We start from the raw sequence: 24,580 nt of genomic DNA on the forward strand, positions 1-24,580 counted from the left end.
CTAAGCCCGCAGCTCCAGATAGTGCCATTTGTCTCGGGTCACCGGCTCCCAGACGACGGGGATCAGCTCGGTTGGTTCAGGAGTTGGATTCCTGGGAAGTAATAAGACAATATTTAATAACTAGCTTCCACTAGCGCAGATAGACAAAGTTACTTTCGCAGTTGTTGAAAATTCATCACTTACGGGGCAACAAAAGCTTCCTAAGTATTGAACGTTTATTAACCACTAGCTGTGCCCGCGGCTCCGCCACTTTTTAGTACCTATGAGAAAGTCGAATTTGCCCGGCTTTGGAACGCGTACAGCGCGCCACGTACCTACATCGGGCTACGCCCGACACTTTAATATGAGAGAGTCGAAGGCGCCCGGCTTTGAACCGCGTGCAGCGCGCCACGTGAATCGGGCCTTCTTTGTATTTAATAAGTATCCCATTCAATAATAATATTTGGTTTAATGAGATTAGGGTGCAGTGGGTTCAGAAAACGAAGTTTTTAAAAAGCCGTAGCTCTTTTTTGGTTCATAATATGGCTGCCATACATTCAATTAGCAATCTTGAGGGCTTTTTCTAGTGACTTCCGCGATTCAAATCCTAAGTTTTTGACTTTTGCTCGATAGAAAACGATCACGAACATAGGTCTAAAACGGACTTTAAACATTCGTAACAATTTGTGCACAAAAGATAAAAATATGAAAACTGCTTCTAATAACGCGCAATTTTATGCTTGAGCGAATTCCGCGATTACTTTTTTTTTTAATTTAACATTAAATAAATAAGTTCAAAAACATGATATCAGCGGTCCCGTGCACGCAACTTCTTTGATCAGATGCCCGCTGGGCTTGAACGAAGGCGGTCCTATCGCGGGGCGCACTAAACTGACAGTTGGGTTTTGCAATTATTTTGACATCATATACGTATACGAAAAAGTATACCAGTAGACAAATTGTATTTAAAAAAAATAGGGTAAATTAATTATCATCACATAGAGCTCGAGTCTCATCTTAAATTTGATTTGTTGTTGTTTACGGGGGATAATTATTGAAAAACGCAGTAAACTATCTTAAAACAATACGGTTCTAAAATCATTTAAGTAATTTGCTCCTTGAAACCCCGCTTAAAATTAAAAAAGTTTGAAGACTCATACTTACTGATTGGAGTTCATTTTCATTATGCTGGTATTACCTAATATTGCGTAATTTTAAAAACGTACCCATGTGACTTCTGTACGTCATACGTCAATGAACTGATTGTGATGACAATTTTGTGATCTTGTATTTATGTTAGAGAACTTTTGATCTTCAAATATTACCTATTATGTAATACGGAACGATATGTAAATATTTCGTGTACTACTTGAAAATCTTGAAGCGGTACACCTATTTTGTTGCTGTGAGGTCCGCCTAGATTTATAATGCGGTTACGTTCTGTTCTGCAAACCTTCATGAAATCAAGAATAAATAAACGACTATGGTCTAGCCTCAGTCCTAGTGAGTTTTTGCGGCTCGTGAGGCCGAGATATACTTGCCTACGAGGCTTACAGGCCAATACCGATGCGGACTGGTTTACTGTGATTGTCTATGTATCGATTGTTATCCAAATTTACTATAAAATAAAACAAAGTTTCTAGTTCAATTATATTCTGTGCATATTTAATTTTATTTTTTATACCTCGTCGATGACAAACAAGCAAACAGACGGGCCGTATGATGGTAAGCAGTCGCCGTAGCCTATGGACGCCTGCAACTCCAGAGGTGTTAGGTACATGCGCGTTGCCGTGCCTAACCCTCCGCACCCTCGTTGGTAACTGGCAACCATACTCACCGGCAGGAACAATACTATGAGTAGGATCTAGTGTTATTTGGCTGCAGATTTCTGTAAGGTTGAGCTCTGCTCTAGATCTGGAATGACATCCGCTGTGCTGTGTCCTACCACACAAAGCGAGATGTAATTCACAGTGCCCATACCTCTCTTTTGGACGTAGTTCAAGGACCAGAGGAATGTCCATATATCTTCGTTCAGTATTTTCGTACTAAATAACTACACAGATTCAGATTCTGAACATATAACCGTAAGTTTACCAAAAATTTGGCGTAGCTGTACAGTCAGATGCAGAGAAAAACAATCCGCCAAAATTAAATTTTTACCCTGCCAGGACTTTATTCATTGATGAAGATAACGATATGTTTGCAAAAATGTAGTGATGAACATAGGTGGACAGTAATTTTGGATGCGTAGGGGAGAGCGGGGAGAAACGCAACACCTTGTACTTTGACCTTAGTTTCTGGCTAACCGTTATTATTTTGATGAAATTAATGTAGTCATATATAACTTCATTGCATGTTCTGTACATTAACATCTTGATTAACCTTATAATTGTGTATTTTGTATGTAAGTACCAGAGTGACTAAAAAATCTTCTTTTGTTACTCATGACCCCGTTGGCGTGCAGTAAGTAACACGTGTGGGTCAAAAGTAACAGGACACAGTGGGCTGTAATTAATATAATATGATAGGTATATCAAATCAAAAAAGTACTAATTAAATATGTAAATTATTATTGATCACACACTTTAATATTTGCATTTTAACTACATAAACATTAGCATTTTAAGAAAATAAATCAATATTAAGTCCTCGTTAGAAATTGTTTTTATTTCAAGTGATGAGATCAATTATTCTGTTATAAATAGTGTCCGACCGAAACATGTTTTTTTGCCGAAACCGAAACCGAAACCGAATGTTCGGCTTTGGTTCTAGTTTCGGCCGAAACCGAAACCGAAACCGAACCTTTTGTAGACTTGTTAAAATCGTTGAAAAAATGTCATAAAACCGCTTTTACACCCATATTATGGGGCTGTCAACAGCTCAACACCCAATGTCGTTGAAATTGATGTTACTTAAGCAGTTTTTTAAGAGAATTACTAGAGTTAGACCAAGATAATTCTGCAACGATTTTGATAACACACGCAGTGCAAGTGTTATTTTAAACGTCAAAACTTCTATGAAATTATGACGTATAAATAACATTTGGACTAGTTGCACTGCGTATGCTATCAAAATAATTGCAGAATTTTCATGGTCTAACTCTATTCATTCACCAGTCAAGCCAACATGTAGATACAGGGTCAACCAAAAACGCGAGCGCAGCGAGCGCGAATTTTTTGTTGACTACCGATCTTCACCTGGGCCTAAACGTCCGAAGTGCACCAGTGAGGCGAACTTTCATGCGAAGTCAAAGCCGTGCTTCAGGCTTCAGGATAAGTACCTAGTTGACCATAGACTCCAACCAATGTCCATTGTATTAAAAAGCGAGATATTTCGACTTTTAATCCGAAGGTCGCAGGTACAAACCCCGGCTCGTACCAATGAGTTTTTCGGAACTTATATACGAAATATCATTTGATATTTACTATTTTATTTTCGGTGAAGAAAAACATCGTGAGGAAGCTGGACTAGTCCCGATAAGGCCTTGTTTACTCTCTGGGTTCGAAGGTCAGTGTGATGGCAGTCGCTTTCGTAAAAACTAGTGCCTACGCCAATTCTTGGGATTAGTTGTCAATTTGACCCCAGGCTCCCATAAGCCGTGGCAAAAATTCCGGGATTACGCGAAGATGATGAGTTTTCTTATTATTCCTTTGCCCAGGCCCAGTAACATGCGACAGTGCTATCTCATTTACTCCGATACAATTAGACAGTGTGCGCGTTATAGGTATTAACAGCCTCTTAAGACTGCGTCGACCGTCTAGTGGCGCCCTCATTAGTGGAATTGTGTTTTATAATAAACCAATTAATTTCTGTACCTATACATGAATCAGTATATGTAGGTACATATTAATATTGTTGTCCTACTTATTCCCCAACTTTTGGTCTTTGTCACATAGTTTAGTTTCATAGTACGAAGTACCATTTCGTAAGTTTCGGCTCGGCCGAAAGGTACGGCCGTTTTTTGGCCGAAACCGAAACTACAGCCGAAACATGATTTTTTGGCCGAAACTGGCCGAAACCGAAACCGAAACCGAACCTTCGGTCGGACACTAGTTATAAACATGTTTTCTACTCAGATAATTCAGGGTCAGAGTTTTTTCACTCACAAATATGGCATACATCGTTTAAATCATCATTGACGCATTAAGCATGTGACACCATATTAGATTCAATAGGTATATATTGTATGGGATGTAAATGTTACTTTTGTACCTATACGGTTTTGTTACTTTTGTACCCGACCGCATTTTTCTGAAAACATGAAAGATATCTTTGAAACGGAACGTGCTCGAGAAAATAAATTGCAATCAAGCTAATCAATAATCAATATCCCTTCTGGTGGCAGGGCCTCCGGTTGAAGGGTAGGAGAAATGGTGTGGCCATTTTTTTTAATATGCCCCTGCGTGGCAGAGGGCGGAGCCGGACACTTCCCTAATTGGCCGCGAACCGGGAGACGGTTCCGTCATAACAAGCCCGTGAGTGGCAGAGACCGTCTCCCGGCCTCTGTGCGACATCGTATTTCGCGCCTAAAATAAAACCGTTAAAACTATGCCTTGCTTGCTCACTCTTGCAAGATGCATTCGTCAATAAACAAGGATGGTATTCCTTAACGGTCGAATTCCCGCGTAAAATAAAGTTTGTTAGAACTGTGTGAATCATATTAAATGTATTGTTTTGTCATAAAAACTGCTTTTTCTACAGTCAATTGTTTTATTTCCTAATTATACGTATTTTTGTACATGAAAGTAGAAAAAAATTGGTAATAATATGAGATTTGATCAAGTCCAGCATAATTCACATAAAATAGAATGTAATTCATTGGTATACAATCAAATAAACCACTTTATGCTGAATTCAATAATACATAGTTAATATATATCATTCATACATATTTTTTGAGAAACGGTCATATTTCTAACACGTGCCAAATTCGCGATGACCATCCTGGAGGCCCCGCCACTTGACGTATATTTTTCCAAAATGGCCGCGCCACTCAACCTCAACCCACCGTTAAATCTGAGGCGCCGCCATTCAACGGCTTGTTATGTCTGTCCGTCTCCCGGTTCCCCGCCACTTACCGTAGAGACCGGGAGCCGGACAATGCCACTCTAGGGGATATGCAAATATTCAGAAAATGTATGTATTTGAATACAACGTAAACATCAAATAACTAAAAGTCAAAAAACGTACTTTTGATTCGAAAAATCACGTTGCGTCCTCTCACACAACCTAATAGCACGTGGCGCCCGTTTCGACTGAATGCAAGTGAAGGGGGCGCCACTGTCTATCACCTAATAGCAGCGGAGTGGTGATTAGATACACCTACAGAGCAATAGTTACTTTCCTTTCCACCCGCCGTTACGTTTGTCCCCGCTCTCCCCTACAATTCACTTGAAAAAGCATGCAAAATTTTCTTATTAGCTAGGTACTACAACTAAATATATACAGATTGAAGCTAAGCTAAGGTAAGTAAGTTATATAATAATAACATCTTAGGAATACACATATGATTTCAATGAAATTGATTTTGCGCCTTATCGAAAGCCCTATTGAATAGAGTAGTACCTAAATAACGTTTTTCATCTGACGACTTCTGTATTTATTCGGTTTATTTAGTACGCGTATCTAATGAATCCGATTTTAGTTAATTTACATTTAAATACGTCACATGTGACATGAACAGACAAGGAGAGTAAGATATAATATATTGTTTCTCTTCCTTCTTTCAATGGAACTTTTTTAGAGTTTCTCTTCCTCAAAGGAGGCTAGTGGTTAACACGAAACTCAAAATACTCTCATTTGCATCTTAAAAAAAAACAGGATGGGTCACTGACCTGTCCCAGTAAAGTGAGGTAGTGTGCGTGAAGTGTGCTTGTGTGTGAAATGGGGTAATTTGACAGAATCTGAAAATTTTCCTCGGGCATACCTCGCCTTAACATTTTTTGTCAATTCTTACTTTTTGAAACTCAAACTTTAACCCACATGTTGCATATACAGGGTGATCAATCCAAATGGGTCAGTATGGAGAAGTCAGAAACTATGAGAGATAGCGAAATCTGTTCTTAGGAACCATGGCGTCGATTTTAGATTCAATAATAATGGCATTCATTTTTTTTTTATCTATCATACATAACCGGGATTCGAACCTGGTCAATATTCTTTAATTTCTTTATGTAATCGCGTGTAGTATTTGTTTGTATGGCAACTTTTAAACGATGCGTGATAGGTGAGGGTGCTCGACCAAATATCATAGAGGGCCCCGAGACAAAACAAACTACATTAAAAAAAAATCAATATGGTCGACTTTTTATTTTTATTTATTCAATTTGGTCCGAGCGCGCTGATATTTGGCATGCGGCGAGCCTGGGGGCCCAAGATTACCATGTCAAAAAAAAAATTGGGAAAATCCAAAATGGCGGCGGACACGGGCAAAGTCAAATTTCCAAGCAGTGTTGGGCATTCAAGAATAAAATCATTATTTGAATAAGAATTCGTAGGAATAAAATCATCTCGATTTTATTCCCGTCAAAAATATTCAAATAATTTTGGTCGGGAATAATTCGTATGAGAAAAAATTGAATGAGAATAACTTATTCTTAATCAAATAAATATAATCATGATTTTTAATTGAAATAATATTCCACGAATAAAAATGTAGTTCGGGTACCGTATAGGTACTAATTACGTATAGTTAGGTAGATGTAATAGTAGTTAGTCTCTTGTCTAATTTATACCTATTTTATGGAATAAAATCTTACAAATTGACTGTCGCATAACGCATAGTTTCAGTAACCGTATTATTTTTAATTTACTAATCAAATCATTAGGTTCAATTTAACTGGTCTAGGGGCCTAGCCAAGATGCCAATCGTTTGCGCTCCGACAACGAAGCGCTTTGTCTCTATCACTCTTACATATTAGTGCGATAGAGAGACGGAGGTAGCGTTTCGTTGAAGTAGCGCAACCCATTGGCATGTTGGCTACGCACTCAAGGTGCCTAGCCAAGATGCCAATTTTTGTTTTAATTTAATAATCAAATCATCAGGTAAATTTAACCGTTCTGGGGGCCTAGTCAACATGCCAATCGCTTGCGCTCCAACAACGAAGCGCTTTCTGTCTATCACTTCTACATATTAGTGCGATAGAGAGACAGAGATAGCGTTTAGTTGTCGTAGCGCAAACGATTGGCATACTGGCTACGAACCCAAAATGCCTAGCCAAGATGACAGTTTTTGTTTTTAATTTAATAACCAAATCTTTGGATACAATTTAGCTGTTCTGGGGGCCTAGCCATTATGCCAATAGTTTGCACTCCGACAACGAAGCACTCTCTCTGTCTCTCTATCGCACTTATATAGAAGAGTGATAGAGACAGAAAGCGCTTCGTTGTTGGAGCGCAAGCGATTGGCATGTTGGCTAGGCCCCCAGAACAGCTAAATTTACCTAATTTGGTTATTAAATTAAAAACAAAAATTGGCATCTTGGCAAGGCACATGGAAGCGTAGCCAACATGCCAAACGTTTGCGCCACGACAACAAAACGCTATATGTCTCTCTATCGCACTAATATGTAAGAGTGATAGAGACAGAAAGCGCTTCGTTGGCGGAGCGCAAGCGATTGGCATATTGGCTAGGCCCCCTGAACAGCTAAATTGTACCCAAAGATTTGGTTATTAAATTAAAAACAAAAATTGACATCTTGGCTAGGCACCTTGGGTGCGTAGCCAATATGCCAATCGTTTGCGCTACGAGAACGAAACGGTATCTCTGTCCCTCTATCGCACTAATATGTAAGAGTGATAGAGACAGAAAGTGCTTCGTTGCCGGAGCACAAGCGATTGGCATCTTGGCTAGGCCCCCAGAAAAGCCAAATTTACTTAATGATTTGGTTATGAAATTAAAAACAAAAATTGTCATCTTTGCTTAGCACCTTGGGTGCGTAGCCAACATGCCAATCGTTTGCGCTACTACAACGAAACGCTATCTCTGTCTCTCTATTGCACTAATATGTAAGAGTGATAGAGACAGAAAGCGCTAAAAACAGCTAAATTGTACCTTATGATTTGGTTATTAAATTAAAAACAAAAATTGGCATCTTAGCTAGGCACCCAATTGTTTGCGCTACGAGTGCTACGACAACGAAACGCTATCTCTGTCCCTCTATCGCACTAATATGTAAGAGTGATAGAGACAGAAAGTGCTTCGTTGCCGGGGCACAAGCGATTGGCATCTTGGCTAGGCCCCCAGAAAAGCTAAATTTACTTAATGATTTGGTTATGAAATTAAAAACAAAAATTGTCATCTTTGCTTAGCACCTTGGGTGCGTAGCCAACATGCCAATCGTTTGCGCTACTACAACGAAACGCTATCTCTGTCTCTCTATTGCACTAATATGTAAGAGTGATAGAGACAGAAAGCGCTAAAAACAGCTAAATTGAACCTTATGATTTGGTTATTAAATTAAAAACAAAAATTGGCATCTTAGCTAGGCACCCAATTGTTTGCGCTACGAGTGCTACGACAACGAAACGCTATCTGTCTCTGTATCGCACCAATATGTAAGAGTGATAGAGAGAGACTATGCGCAACTCTACGGAGCGTCAACGTTTGGCATGTTGGCTAAGCACCCTGATCGGATGATAGAACTAGATAGCGTATAGCGGAACTCTTCAATGTGTACCTATACCTAAACTAAAGTAACAAATATCAAATCAATCCGACTTTTAAATAGAAGGGTGAAAATCAACTTACAAAATTTAACCAATTGTACTACAAAAATTAACTTAATTCTAAATAACATTTTAATTGAATAAAACCTTAGTTAGAATAGCCTCACTTCTAGAATAATTATTCTTTTTTTTATTCCGCATTTAAAATAAAAGTCACATGATTTATTCACCTTAATTTTATTCTAAAATAACTAGTGCAAGAATTATTCTAATTCAAATTGATTTGAATAAGAATAAAATTTCTGTTTTTATGCTTATTCTTATTCAAGTTAATTTTTGCCCAACTCTGTTTCCAAGTAGGTTAAGCGAGCCCGAAGGGCGAGCTTCAGGCCGGGAGGCCGAAGGCCGACCCCGGCGGAGGGCCGAAGGCCCGGAGCCTTCACCCCGACTCCCAAAACGCGACTCCCAATAGGAAAAGTGTTGGGTCGTGTTTAAGCTCCAACTTCCCCCTCTCGTGTGACGCTTCGGGCCTTCGGCCCTACGTGGAGCTCGACCTTCGGCCTTCGCAAGCCTCGACGCTTCGCCGTCGGGCATTTGGCCCGCCGGCTTCGCTCATCAAGACAGTTGACTTGGTAGAACGCTTGAAAGCACCGCATTCACGCAGCTCGGCCTTCGGCCTCGCGTTTTGGGAGTCGGGGTGGATGCACCGGGCCTTCGGCCTTCCGCCGGGGTCGGCTTCGGCCTTCCGCCGGGGTCGGCTTAGGCCTCCCGGCCTGAAGCTCGCTCTTCGAGCTCGCTTAACCTACTGGGAATTTGACTTTGCCCGTGTCCGCCGCCATTTTGGATTTTTACAAAAATTTTTTTGACATGGTAATATTGAGCTCCCTGGCTCGCCACATGCCAAATGTCAGCGCGCTCGGACCAACTTGAAAGAATAAAAAAAAAATGTCGGCCATTTTTAATTTTTTTTAATGTAGTTTGTTTTGTCTCGGGGCCCTCTATGATATTTAGTCGAGCACCCTCACCTATCACGCATCGTTTAAAAGTTGCCATACACACAAATACTACACGCGATTTCATAAAGAATATTGACCATGTTCGAATTCCGGTTATGTATGATAGTATAAAAAAAAATGACATTATTATTAAATCTAAATTCGACGCCATGGTTCCTAAGAACAGATTTCGCTATCTCTCATAGTTTCGGACTACTCCATACTGACCCATTTGAATTGATCACCCTGTATATTATTAATCGGCTTTCACAGTTCTTCATTTTGATACCCTACTCCAGCGGTCGGCAACCGGCAGCCCGCGGGCCGCATGCGGCCCGCGAACCTCTCACTTGCAGCCCGCAAGCCTCCCTGGCTATTTTGTATGTAATATTGACAAACGACAATGTCTAATAAAGTCATAAATATTAACAAAGTGCGGCCCGCGTCAACTTCGTTAACTAATATGTGGCCCTTGGCTGCTAAAAGGTTGCCGGCCGCTGCCCTACTCGATAGGTTTGCACGATATTTTTACTAAAGGTTGCGTAATATGGCGTATTAAGTCCGCCATATTGTTTTTATAATGAGTCACATGTCACCCGGGATGACGTAAGGATTCTAATGATGTATCGTACGTCTAAATCCGTTAAGGCATTGAGAAGTTAAGGTGGAATAAATAAACTCACATAAATAAATATATATCTACATACAAACATGACCGCTGAAAACAATACACTCTTTTTTTGGGCAGTCGTGTAACCTGGGCAGTGGCGTAGCTAGCATGGGTGGCACCCGGGGCGGAAATTGTGGGTGTCACCCCTAAATTCAATCAAAATTGTAAAATTATTTAAAAAAGTAATAGTAATTTATGTTTAATATTCCATAGCTCACAATTTACTCCATCGCTTTCATTTTAGATTTCATGAACTCTCCACACCCTGGCAGGTGTTGCCTCTGCGCGCGTTCTATGACACGGGCAAGGACAGCATCCGCACGGTGTAATCCACATTTCATAAGTGTCAAAAGGGCATCTACGTGTTGGCTTGGGCTCCGCGCACGCCTCCCAAAGGTCCGAGTCGTCATTGTCCCGTGAAAGATATACTAATTTATGTAAAAAAAAAACTTTTTTTGCCAAGTGCGAGATGTGGAAGAGATTCTGTAAAATCCCATATCACAATGAATTTCAAATAGTCCAGAGTCACCCAATTAGAAACAGTGACATGGTTTCTCAATTACAGAAATAATCACATAATAAAAAAAACCTTTCTGAATAAAAAATCCTACGAGGCGCCAACATTATTATTGTTCCATACCATGTGCCCACGAGGAAGCCGAGAGAATTTAACCACGCATTTCTGAGGCCAAATTAAGGAAAAAATACTAAAAGAGTTTACGTCAATTTCGCCAAAAAAAAATTTTTCGTTTTTGTGTAGGTACGTATTTGTACATAAAATGTAAATGCTATAATTTGTAAAACTGTCACCCAAAAATAATTTTAACTTTTTTTGTCAAATTAGGTACAGAAATAATCACATAATTTAAGAAAAAAACCTTTACATTGATCCTGAATTTAAAAAAAAAACCTACGAGGCGCCAACATATTATTGTTACCTACCAGGTGCCCATGAGGAACCCGGGAGATTTTAACCACGCATTTCCGAGGCCAAAAGAAGCAAAAAATATTAAAAGAGTTTACGTCAATTTCGCGAAAATAAAATCTTTATTCGATTTATTTGTACGTATTTGTAAATAAAATATAAATGCTATTTATTTTTAAAACTATTACTCAAAAGAATTTAAACTTTTTTTTGTAAAACCTAGTTTTTGCAAAGTGTACATGTCACTTTTTTACATTCTATCAATAAGGATATTTGGACTAGGTCCCATAGTAACAACATCGCCATCAAAAAAACATTTTGCACTAAGTAACAATTAAAAAGATGTTTTTTTTGGCTGCCTGGTGGTACATGTAATCTGAAACTAGGCGAATTCCAAACAGTTTATAGGACATTTTAGTCTTTAAATAGGTATTGATCAGGAACATACCGTCAAAATCTCTCGGGTTCCTCGTGGGCATGTTGTATATTATTTCCTTAATGGCGATTGTGTAATCTGCCACAGTTTTACGATTTTTTATAGATGGTTTTTTACTGATGTTCACGGTCGGGTGTCACCCCTAAATGGGTGCCGCCCCCCCCCCTAGCTACGCCACTGAACCTGGGTACTCTATAGTGGTAGCAGATATTTGAAAAAAGTTTGCCCTCCTTCCTAAGTAGCGCCATAAGATTCAGGGGCAAACAGACAAAAATTCTAAAAACTGTTGGAACGTGTTCTGTTATCCATTCTGTATCCCCAGCCAACTTTTTTTTCAAATATCTTCCATGTACTGACTTTCGACCCTCTTCAGCATTATTATATGTATAGATGGATAGATAGAATATAGAATAGATAGAAGATAGATATAGATATATAGGTAGATAGATAGATAGAAGAAGATATGTACAGATAGAAGATAGATAAATAGATAGTTAGATAGATAGATAGAAGATAGATAGATAGATAGATAGAAGATAGATAGATAGAAGATTGAAGAGTTCCATTATCCACCCTCGGGTTCTGCTATCTGACTATTAGTACTTGTGAGACAATCTAAATTATTCGAAGGGGTCGTTATTAGGGTAAAGTTTGGTGAATTTTATAAAGCAATCTGGATTCTAAGTACCTAAATTGGACGAGACAAGAAGATCACATGTTTTAACATAATATTATACCTACGTAATGGAAAATATTATACGTACCCATATTTGACAAAGTTCGCCCACAATTCTGTCATGCTATCAACAATCAGTTGGTCCTCAGGATCAAGGGGTTTATCCATGTAAGAAATGTCGAACAGGTACCCAAGTTCATCTCCGTGTGTTGCTCCACCTCCTGTCATGTTTAATCTATGTTTAGAAAAATTTCTCCCACCCGAATAAGAAAATATATACAAATACATGGTTTGCACTCCATTATCCAAATATTTCTTAACAGTCCTTAATATTGGATAATTGAAGTAAAAATCTGATCCCAAATCTATGAACCGTTGTATAAATTCTGCAGATATATCCTCGTCACCGAAATAAAAATGAGTTACAATCTCATGCATTTGGGCATAAAGTTCATCTTCGTCTTCAAAATCAAAGTTCCTATTTATACAAAGTTGTACAAAATCTTGAAACATGGTATCGGGCGATTGGTCAAAAGTAATATACAATTCTTCGTTGTTGAATCCAATTAAAACTTCAACGTCCTTTACTCTCGGCACATTAGTGTTCAGCGGATGTTCTGTTATAAATCTTTGAACATTCTCAAATTCATTTTCTATGCAAGGCATAAAATTTGGCATTTGCAATTCATGAGTTGCTGCAATTAGTTGATGTGGATCTACTGTAGCCAGGAAAGATAATGCGTCTTTGACGTCACTTGAATCATGGTTAAGATGCTTCGCTAATTCAAACGGCGCGTTAGGATCTGGACGGCCGATTATGTCCCCAACCAAACTCACACCGCTTTGCGGAATCATTTTGTGGAACAGGTTTTCATCTTGGCCGTAGTACAAATGCAAATCTGCAGCCATCCCGCCTGCACTATTTCCTCCGATAGTTACCCTAGTATTGTCTCCACCGAACGCTGCAATGTTATCTCTAATCCATCTTAACGCCATCACCTGATCTTTCAATCCTTGGTTGCCAGGTACTTCAGGAATATCCAAGCACATGAAACCGTACGGCCCCAATCGATAGTTTATAGTAACAAGAATGATATCATGTCTAACTAAAAAACTGGGTCCGTACACAAATCTGCCAGGAAAGCCTAAGGTAAAGCGGCCTCCAAATATCCAAACAAAAACGGGTAAGCGGTTCTCATCGCTGGCCGAGTCCGGCACGTAAACATTGATATGAAGACAGTCGAGGGATCCGACGATAGTGTAACTGAACTCTTCTTCTTGAGGACAAATTGACGAATCATCAAATGCGTCAAATGTGCTTTCAAACGTTGGGTAGGGTTTTGCATTCTGAAAGTTGACACACATATTAGTTTAAATCCATTTAAAGACAATTTCTCAAGGGACACTAAGCCAAAGGGTTCCGTACGCGAATTTACAAAAGCTATACTATTTCAGTCACGACTCAGATTTTAATAGGTGAGCTTTTGTTTATGCATATTACTTGACAATATCTATACCGTTTCGGTAAAAAGTAGTCACTGAAATGGATTAGCTTTTTGCATACATATTTTCAAATATTATTCACGCCAAAACCTAGTCGAGTTTAGTAAGTTCAGGGCTTCAGGCACGTTTGAATGTGATATCTAAATTTTAATAATACTTATTTACTCAAATGGTTTAGATTTTGTTGCGATATATTTAAACATTAATGCTCTCACAATACCTAGTCGAGCGGAATCTCGCCGTCATTATTCAATATTATTCATCGAGTATTATTTATACGACACTAAAGTTCACTGAATATTGATTTCAACAATTATTTTTTTACTAAATTACTTTTCACCTAGTATTCATGTAAATTGCCAAAAAAGTAGTTTAGGTTAGTTTGATCTGCAACCTCCAAGAAAACGAAATGTTGCTGGAAAAGTGGGTTAGGTTAGGTTAGAACTGCGACCCCCAAGAAAACGAACTGTTACCAAAAATGTGGGTTAGGTTAAGTTAGAACTGCGACCCTCAAGAAAATGAACTGTTGCCAGAAAAGTGGCTTAGGTTAGGTTAGAACTGCAACCCCCAGGAAAATGAACTGTTGCCAGAAAAGTCGTTCTATGTAAAAAAAGTCGGTTCGCTGTTTGGTCGCAGTTCACCTAACACGCTCTTCCTCGCTTCGCTCGTCGTCGCACCTATATTGACTCAGTGAACTCTGTCAAATGACTAGACGATATCGTATTAATAAATATCTAGCAAGTTGAATGATTTGACCAAAGAAATGTACTCCAAACGTTGTACACATAGTAATAATCTACTTAACAATAAATCTATAAAGTAAAACGTTGTCATGATGAAAATTTGGTGAATGTTGGTTGCCAAAGTAAATCATCTGCGAAAAGTTGTCTGGCAAGTGAAATTCGGACAATAAAACTTCGGAGAAAAGGCAGAACACCGTAGTAAATCTTGGTCCTTAAATAAATCATCTACTTCGTTATGTACCAATGTATTATAAAATACAGTCGACTTATAATTGTATTACGATTTCACATTAAACATGTCCTAATAAGAAATCTCAACTGATATAGTTCTTAAATGAAAAAAAAAAATTAGCCATTTTTAAGTAATTAGCACGAACGGTAATTAATACAATACAATCGGAGTCATTACTAAAATATTATTCAAGTTTAGATCGCAACAAACTAGCATTTGTAGCAACAATATCCATATTAATTTAGCCAACCAAGTCTATACGATTTCAGTAAATTTCTGTACTGTAATGGATAAGGGTTTGGTCAAGTTTTGTCCAAACAAAAGCTAATCCAGTTCAGTTCGCATCTGGACCTTATCAGTATAGGCTTTGTAAATTCGCGTTCCGTACCCAGTACTACTGACAATATAATTATATTGTCACCACACCAGCATGAAAATGCTCTTTTATAATTTATATACACATAGAAAAATCGCGGTTATCATCAAGATGGCAAAAAATCCCGTTTAAATTGAGTCAAAGGCCACACAGCTCTTAGTTAGTTTATAAAAAAAAATCATAAGGAGGAAAGGTCACCAATATACGACATTCGGAGATTATTTCGTTTCTGTTAAGTTAATACTACCTATGTTTTTAATAGTTTGGCATTCAAAAATAAACATGTTTGATTTCATATAATAAGAAGGTACATATTCGGAATATTTTAAATACATATAAGTCTTGATATAAAATAGTTATAAGCTAAGTAAGGTAATTTTTAATTTTAGTTTATATTTTTTTGTTATTTTTAGTGGCGGCGGGGGCCGCGGGGCTCAGTTAATTTGTTTGTTTATTTGTTTATTTATTAGGATCACCAACAGAAGATACAATTTACATACTAAATATAAGTAACATACTAAGAGGGCACATTTATTATTGCTCCCCCACTTACAGGCAATCACAGCATGCATTAAGTATTATAATGTATAATTTACACATTTAAGTTAACACTCAAGAAAAAACTAACTAAGTATAAGTTACAATAATTAGAATAAGTCACTATAAAATACTAATTAACAACTCAATATTAACAATAATTTTTCCACACAACGTAACTAAGGTGAGTTAGACGAGCTAGCTGAGGTTGCCAGCAGATAATAATTTGTTTTTAAATGAGGCTTCACTGTCGTGAAACACATCCAGTGAGGGGACAATGTTAGCATGCTTGTTGTATAGGCGAGCCAGGCGAGGCAGAGGGGAGTGAGCTAATAGGTTAGTTCGACTACGACGCACATAGAGTAAGGCACAAGGATAACGTGGCAAACGAGACGGCACTTTTAGCCCTATCTGACTAACCATATGCATACAATCAATCTTGTCGTTTAGAAGCTTATGCATGAACATCAGGTCCAGCATAATACGCCTACTACTAAGAGATATTAATTTAAATTGTTTAAGTCTTGTATTATATCCTTGGCGGCCTGTTCCAAAGCGATACGCAAGATGTCTAGTAAATCGTTTTTGCAGTCGTTCAATCCTTTCAATATGTACTTTGTAACTAGGATTCCAGATAATGCTACAGTACTCTAGTTTACTTCTTACAAAACAGTTAAAGAGGGTCACCATTGTTGAACATTCTTTAAACTCCCTAGCACATCTTAACACAAACCCTAGAGATTTAAAGGCAGCATTTATTGTTTTATCTACATGACTCACAAAACGTAATTTGCTGTCCATTGTGACACCCAAGTCTCTTATTTCATTGACTTCCTGCAAAGCCTTGTTGAGAATGAAGTATTTTGATGGTACAGGATTTTGTTTCCGATTAAATTTTATGTGGTTACATTTACTAGGGTTCAGAACCATTTTGTTAGTCCTACACCACTTTACTAATACGTCCACGTCCTCTTGTAACAGATGGACGTCCGACGGATTTTTTATTACCCGTACCAATTTTAGATCATCCGCAAACAGCGATACAGCCGAATTATTGAACTCATAGGTAATGTCGTTAATAAATATGTTAAAAAATAATGGCCCCAAATTAGACCCCTGCGGTACACCGGAGAGTGCCGTGTAGCAGTCAGACTGAGTGCCTTCAATTACCACAGTTGAAGGTCTGCCCTGAAGGTAAGACTGGCACCAATTAAGTAACCTACCTGTAATGCCGAAATTGTGCAATTTATTAATTAAGTCAGTGTAAACTGCGTCTACCTGGCTCCAATTTCACCACGGTGACAGGTGCGACAATTGTAAAACATCACTGTTGCTGACGTCACAGGCATCCATGGGCTACGGTTACCACTTACCATCGGGCGGGCCGTATTCCTGTTTGCCACCATCATTGTATTATTTAAAAAAACTTTATTATATCGGAAATAAACAGATATTTCTTTTGCGAAGTTTCTGACAATTGTCAAGATTTAGAAGAATTGTAGGTAATTCTTGACAGGTAATGAGTTATGTGTCGGAATTTCGTGACAATTGTAGTGTTTCTTGTGACAATTGTCATAAACTTAGCAAGAGAAATATCTGTTTTTTTCCGATATAATAAAGTTTTTTTTAATAAAACAATGATGGTGGCAAACAGGAATACGGCCCGCCCGATGGTAAGTGGTAACCGTAGCCCATGGATGCCTGTGACGTCAGCAACAGTGATGTTTTACAATTGTCGCTCCTGTCACCGTGGTGAAATTGGGGCCTGATGACCACCATCGACAGCTTCTGTAAGGTCAGTGACGTAGCTAAAAAGATTTGTACAAGTCGATCGCTTGGGCATAAACCCATGTTGATATGGAGAGAGCCCGCCTTTAACCTGATCAAATAGTGCAGCATACACCAGCCTCTCTAACACTTTGACCACCGAAGACAATATGGAAACGGGTCTATAATTTGCAACTAATTCCCGACGGCCGCTTTTAAATACCGGAATAACTCTGGTTCGTTTCCACGCTGATGGGAATAACCCTGACTTTAGAGATGCATTATATATAATCATAAGTGGCATGGAAAGTGACTTCGCGCAGTTTTTTAGAAATACGGGGGGAATATCATCTGGGCCTTTACCCTTCGTAGCATTTAACCTTCGCAATTGTAATTCAACCTCAAACTGTGTGAAAGCTAATACACCAGATACATCTCCCGTCCGTATTACAGCTAGTTCCCCGCTACTCCAATTTGGTTGATATACACTATTATTCGTATCGCTGTCATCATACACTGAACTAAAATGCTCTGCAAATAAGTTACCAATCTCACTAGAATTACTAGCTTGTTTATCCTCATACAACATGACTGGAGGATAATTTGAACTATTTTTACGTATGTTCTTAATATGGGTCCAGAAATACTTAGGATTTTTTTAAATCTGTGATTCTATAGAATGTATGTAACTATTGTAACATGTTTTCATAATCTTTTCACAGTCAACCCTCAGGTAATCAAACTCTAGCTTATCTAGTGGATTTTGGTACTTTTTAAATCTAACGTGATATTTGTGTTTTCTATTTAAAAGATATATTAGATGAGTTGAGTACCAGTTGAGTTAAGGATGCGTTCCATTCCATGTCAACTATCATACCTTGAAAACCTCGCAACGCTCAAAATTCTACTTTACGCTCGTAAAACAATTTTGGAGTGTTTCGCTTGCTTGTGTCTCAAGTGGCAATATTAGCACGTAGGTTAGACAGTGACACTGCCCCCTTGTAAAATAAACGACTATTTGTTGGTCCTTATGTATGTATTTATAAAAGTATTCGACATTTTGACTAACACTTCCAAGTTAAAGTTGTACTCACACCAAACACATTATCGGGATCAACTTGAGCATACGGGATTCCCATGAACATGGAATAGTTCCCGTCTTCAGCGCGCAGTCCTCGTAAGTGCCCTACCGGGCTATGCACTTCAGGGTACGCCACATTCTCGTCTGCAGGGAAGACTACATCTCCATCGCTAACAATTACAAATAAAACTACACTCAGAATGATGGATATACTGTACTTCATTTTGCCGCAGGTAAATTAAAACTAATCCAATTATAATATGTAATTCGATGCATTTATCGTGTTGATAAGATAAAAAAACAATCATTTGCATATATAAAATATGGAACTTTGATAATCCTGATGGACGTCAATTTATCTGATTTAAAAAAGGAGTGGATCAAATCAATTAGATGTAGGTAATATTAATGTAAGTGTTAAAATGTATTAAAACGGTGTCGTCTCATTTTCAAATCCTCATAGCTTCGTCCCAGATAACACCAGAGAGCTCAAGTTCACAGGATAAGATCTCGTAGATAGGTCTCTTTTAATCAAGCTTTAATACTGTAGATTTTATAAATACCTTAATGATGTAAAAGCGGCTATTACCGTGGGTGTCTATTTCGGCGCCTATCGCCGTGGTATTTTAATATAAGCATTTTATGAGCAAATCGATCGACTTACTTAAAAAATATATTTGTATTGTATTCGAGTCTTAATTGAATTGTATTTTATTATGTAAATAATTTGTAATCTCATATGGAAATGTTTTCTAGAATAAATTAATTTCATTCATTGCATTTTAAAAAGGTACAAATATTTCAAATACCTAAGTCACATCTCTGCGTTTGACTTCAGTAAATTACTTATGAAAAGGTTTTCAGCTTTCAGCATAAAATATTCTTACCTTGAAAAATAGACGTTAGATATCTCTAAAGTTCTTTTTCAAAAATCAAGTAGGTACAGGGTAGTTTATTGCAGAAAAGAGTACACCAAGAACATTAATATTGTTAAACTTAAATCTAAAACGAGCTTGCTTCCCGACGAAGGTTCCGCTCTGTAGCCTTTCTGATAGATTTCGTTGTGCTTGTAGAAGAGGTCGAGGAAGGCCGTGCGAGCGTGGAAGGGTCTGGTAGCGACTCGGAGCTCTGTATCCAGCTCTAGATAGTGCCATTTGTCTCGGGTCACCGGCTCCCAGACGACGGGGATCAGCTCGGTTGGTTCAGGAGTTGGATTCCTGGGAATTAAAATAAGACAATATTTAATAACTAGCGTCCACTAGCGCAGATAGACAAAGTTACTTTCGCAGTTGTTGAAAATTCATCATTTACGGGGCAACAAAAGCTTCCTAAGGATGTGATAATTTATCACTTAAGTATTTAACATTTATTAACCATTGAAGAGTTCCATTATCCACCCTCGCATTCTGCTATCTGACCACAGACTCGTGAAGACAATCTAAATGAGCCCTAACTCGAAGGGGTGGTAATTAGGGTAATGTTTGGTGAATTTTATAAAATAATCTGGATTATAAGTACCTAAATTGGACGAAACAAGATAGTCACATGTTTTAACATAAGTAATTATAATTTACTTATATCTACGTAATGGAAAATATTAGACGTACCCATATTTGACAAAGTTCGCCCACAATTCTGTCATGCGATCAACAATCAGTTGGTCCTCAGGATCTAGGGGTTTATCCATGTAAGAAATGTCGAACAGGTACCCAAGTTCATCTCCGTGAGTTGCTCCACCTCCTGTCATGTTTAATCTATGTTTAGAAAAATTTCTCCCACCCGAATAAGAAAACATATACAAATACATGGTTTGCACTCCATTATCCAAATATTTCTTAACAGTCCTTAAAATTGGATAAGCGAAGGACAAATCGGATGTCAAATCTATGACTTGTTGTTTCAATTCTGCAGAAATATCCTCGTCACCGAAATAAAAATGAGTTACATCTCATGCATTTGGCTGTAAAGTTCATCTTCATCTTCAAAATCAAAGTTCCTATTTATATAATCTTGTACGAAATCCGTAAACTGAAACATGATATCGGGCAATCGGCCAATACTAATATACATTTCTTCGTTGTTTAACCCAATTAAAACTTCAATGTCAGATACTCTCGGCACATCAATGTTCAGCGGATGTTCTGTTATAAATCTTTGAACATTCTCAAATTCATTTTCTATGCAAGGAATAAAATTGGACATTTCCAATTCATGAGTTGCTGCAATTAGTTCATGTGGATCTATTGTAGCCAGGAATGATAATGCATCTTTTACGTCACTTGAATTATGGTTAAGATGCTTTGCTAATTCAAACGGCGCGTTAGGATCTGGACGGCCGACTGCGCTCTCAACCAAAATCACACCGCTTTGCGGAATCATTTTGTGAAAAAGATTTTCATCTTGGCCGTAGTACAAATGGAAATCTGCAGCCATCCCGCCTGCACTATTTCCTCCGATAGTTACCCTAGTATTGTCTCCGCCGAACGCTGCAATGTTATCTCTGATCCATTTTAACGCGATCACTTGATCTTTCAGTCCTTGGTTGCCAGGTACTTCTGGAATATCTAAGCACATGAAACCATACGGTCCCAATCGATAGTTTATAGTAACAAGAATGATATCGTGTCTAACTAAAAAACTGGGTCCGTATAAGAATCTGCCGGGAAAGCCTATGGAAAAGCCGCCTCCGAATATCCAAACAAAAACTGGTAAGCGGTTCTCATCGCTGGCCGAGTCCGGCACGTAAATATTGATATGAAGACAGTCGAGGGATCCGACGATAGTGTAATTGAACTCTTCTTCTTGAGGACAGATTGACGACTCATCAAATGCGTCAAATGTGCTTTCAAAAAATGGGTAGGATTTTGCATTCTGAAAAAAAAATATTGATACATTATGGATTAAAAATATGGATAAAATGGTCTTTTAATATTAAAATTCAGATAGAAAATGGATAGAAAAATTGGTTTTAATCCTGAAGAGTGCAAAAAATCGTTTTTAAATTGAGTAAAGAGCTACACGGTCCTTTTATTTTGGAAATTTTCCAAAAGCAAAAAGATCACGAAGAGTCCTTCTGGGATTATTTCGTTTTTGTTTAAAAAAGTATGTTGTTAATAGCTTGGCCTACAGACATAAAAGAGATTGGTATGTATATTTCTTAATCATTATTTAATAATATTTCATGGAATTGATATTTAGTAGTAGTAGTAGTAGTAGTAGTAGGAATCACCAGACCCCGTTATCAGTGGTGAAAATTTATTGAAATGCTAGGGTTGGCACTCACTCCCCCGCCGTACGGGTAAAATTCCGCAAGCTATTGGGTAAAAGTACGCATGTGGGGTTATTTTTCACATAAAAAAAAATCAATGGAATTGTAAATAAAATAAAGTTTAACGAATATTTACGAAGTTGTCTGATCATTTCAATAAAATTTCACCACTGATAACGGGGTCTGAAAATCACTTTATTGCACACAACACAGGTTTAAATAATATTTACAGAAATAAAGGTACAACGGCGAACTTATCCCTGTAAGGGATCTCTTCCAGCTAACCTTCGAGTAGATGAGGGGAGAATTCAAATTAGATAGACTAACTTACGGAATGCACAGTAACAACGTGTTGTGTATGTAATATTTATTGATTGTTTTTTATAATTTTGGCAATTTTGAATTGTGAATTTTTGTTGCTTTTATTTTTCAGCAACTTGACGTGTAAAAGTGCTCAAAATACCAAAAATAGTGATATCTCACCAAAATATTTTTTTTTTTTTTTTCGAGATTCATTTTTTATTCAATATTTGTATGACTAAATTATAATTCAATAATTATGTACTATTTTTGCTATTTGCATGTATACATTTGCCAGCGCTTTGGTGCGAACTATAATGCTGTGCAAATATATTGTGTTGATAAATTAATAAAAAAAAAAATATAAAGGTAGGCAAAGTTTTTTATGGCACAAAAAGTAATACTATCTGAAATAATTTAAGTATCTGTCGACAAAATAAATGCCAAACATGGCACCACTACTTTTTGTGGCACTAAAAATTGGCTTAATTGTACATTTATTTTAATGGTGAAATTTTTTTATACTTAATTATAAATTGGGTTATTAATATTATAATATACTTGTCTTATTGTATTCAAATGTAATTGATTGCTTAATTTTATGTTTTGGTGGGATCTGGTGGGATCAAATGGCATTATTTTTATAAGTCAGATCAAAATCAAAAAATCAGAACAAAATGCAAAATCAGAACGCACCATAAAAATATTAAATGCTTCTTATCGTTTAAGAGACTTTTTAGTAAAATACCGATAATTTTATTAATTTGATGTAACTAGCTATAATTTGGTTCAAAAATCTTTTCGTCATAATTTTACGTAAGAAAACTCTCTTAGGACGGTATAATTAGGTACGCGAGATTTAATAATTTTAACTAGGTATTTGTTATAAGTAAATAAATATAAATTTAACTTTAACATGAAGGTAAGTAAAATAATCTATCTAATACCTATCCATATTATACAAGTACATAAATTGCTATAGTATTTACCTACTTCGGGAAGGTATGTAGACAATTTTGTTAGTTCAACTATCATATTACCTTGAAAACCTCGCAACGCTCAAAATTCCACTTTACTCTACAACAATTTTGGAGTGTTTCGCTTGCTTGAGTGTCAAGTGTCAATATTAGCACGTAGGTTAGACAGTGACATTGCCCCCTTGTAAAATAAATGACAATTTGTTGGTCCTTATGTATGTTTGGAATGGATTTATAAAAGTAATCGACATTTTGACTAACACTTCTAAGTTAAAGTTGTACTCACACCAAACACATTATCGGGATCAACTTGAGCATAAGGGATTCCCATGAACATGGAGTAGTTCCCGTCTTCAGCGCGCAGTCCTCGTATGTGCCCTACGGGGCTATGCACTTCAGGGTACCCATTCTCGTCTACAGGGAACACTACAGCTCCATCGACAAATAAAACTACACCGAGAACGATGGGTATACTGTACTTCATTTTGCCGCAGGTAAATTAAAACTAGTCCTAATATATCGTCGGCCTAAACCGCATACCTCGTATGTAATTCGATACAAATTATCTTGTTGATAAGATAGATACCTAAGTAACAATTGAGGACCTCTGATGCTTGCGCGGGTTCGCTATACAACGTGGTAACGCGGCAAGTGTCATGGGTACCTTTGCACCCGATACAGCTCGCGGAGTTCTTTTAGATTAAAATATTTAGATATATTTAAGTTATTTTTGTATGATTTTTTCATACCATTAACCTTTTGTATAAATAAATTATTTTCTCTTCATTAACAATTTATTATTATTGCATAATATATTTTTCTCCAATATGCTCGGAAATGTGCAGCTTATTGTAGCAAAAATTGTACGGGAAGTTCTTCTTTATGGTCAAATTCAAATAAAAAAAATCATTTTACCTTATTTCCTATAATGTGGGAAAAAATTATTATCGAATACCTAAGTCGACTACCGTAGTGACAGCCAAATTTGTAAGGAAACGTTCAAAGTCGTTCACACGGCGTCTATGCGGTAAAGCCGTCTAGCCGTCTGAACGATTTTGAACGTCTCTATACAAATTTTGCTGTCACTACGGTATTCGATAAAATCTCGTATACGGTATACGGGAAAAATTAACGCCGTGTGAACCTAGCCTTAGTCCCCGTCTTCAGCCTGCCGCCGGCGTATACTTGCCCAAAACTAAGTGGCGAGTCAGGTCATAATGCCATCTCTTTCACTCTTGGTTAGTCTTAACAAGGGTAAAGGAATGGGGATTATGATCTCAGTCGCCAGTTTTGTGGCAAGTATAGTCCCACTCCCACTGGGATGTGAACTACGGGCAGGCGTGGCTCACTCCGCGATTTCGTCGCTTTGCAACAGGTAGATACAAGTACATCCGTCCCACACCAATTTTGGTGGCTAGCCACAAGCCGCGCGTGGCGCTGTCGCCACC

At 37.7% G+C, this 24,580-nt stretch overlaps 1 pseudogene; it reads right to left on the minus strand.

The window, feature by feature from the left end:
• On the minus strand, positions 1-23,616 carry LOC134806728 (uncharacterized; annotated as a pseudogene).
• Between the last annotated feature and the right edge of the window lie 964 nt (positions 23,617-24,580).

This window comes from Cydia splendana, chromosome 3 (assembly GCF_910591565.1).
Source record: "Cydia splendana chromosome 3, ilCydSple1.2, whole genome shotgun sequence".
Classification (NCBI taxonomy): Eukaryota; Metazoa; Arthropoda; class Insecta; order Lepidoptera; family Tortricidae; genus Cydia; species Cydia splendana.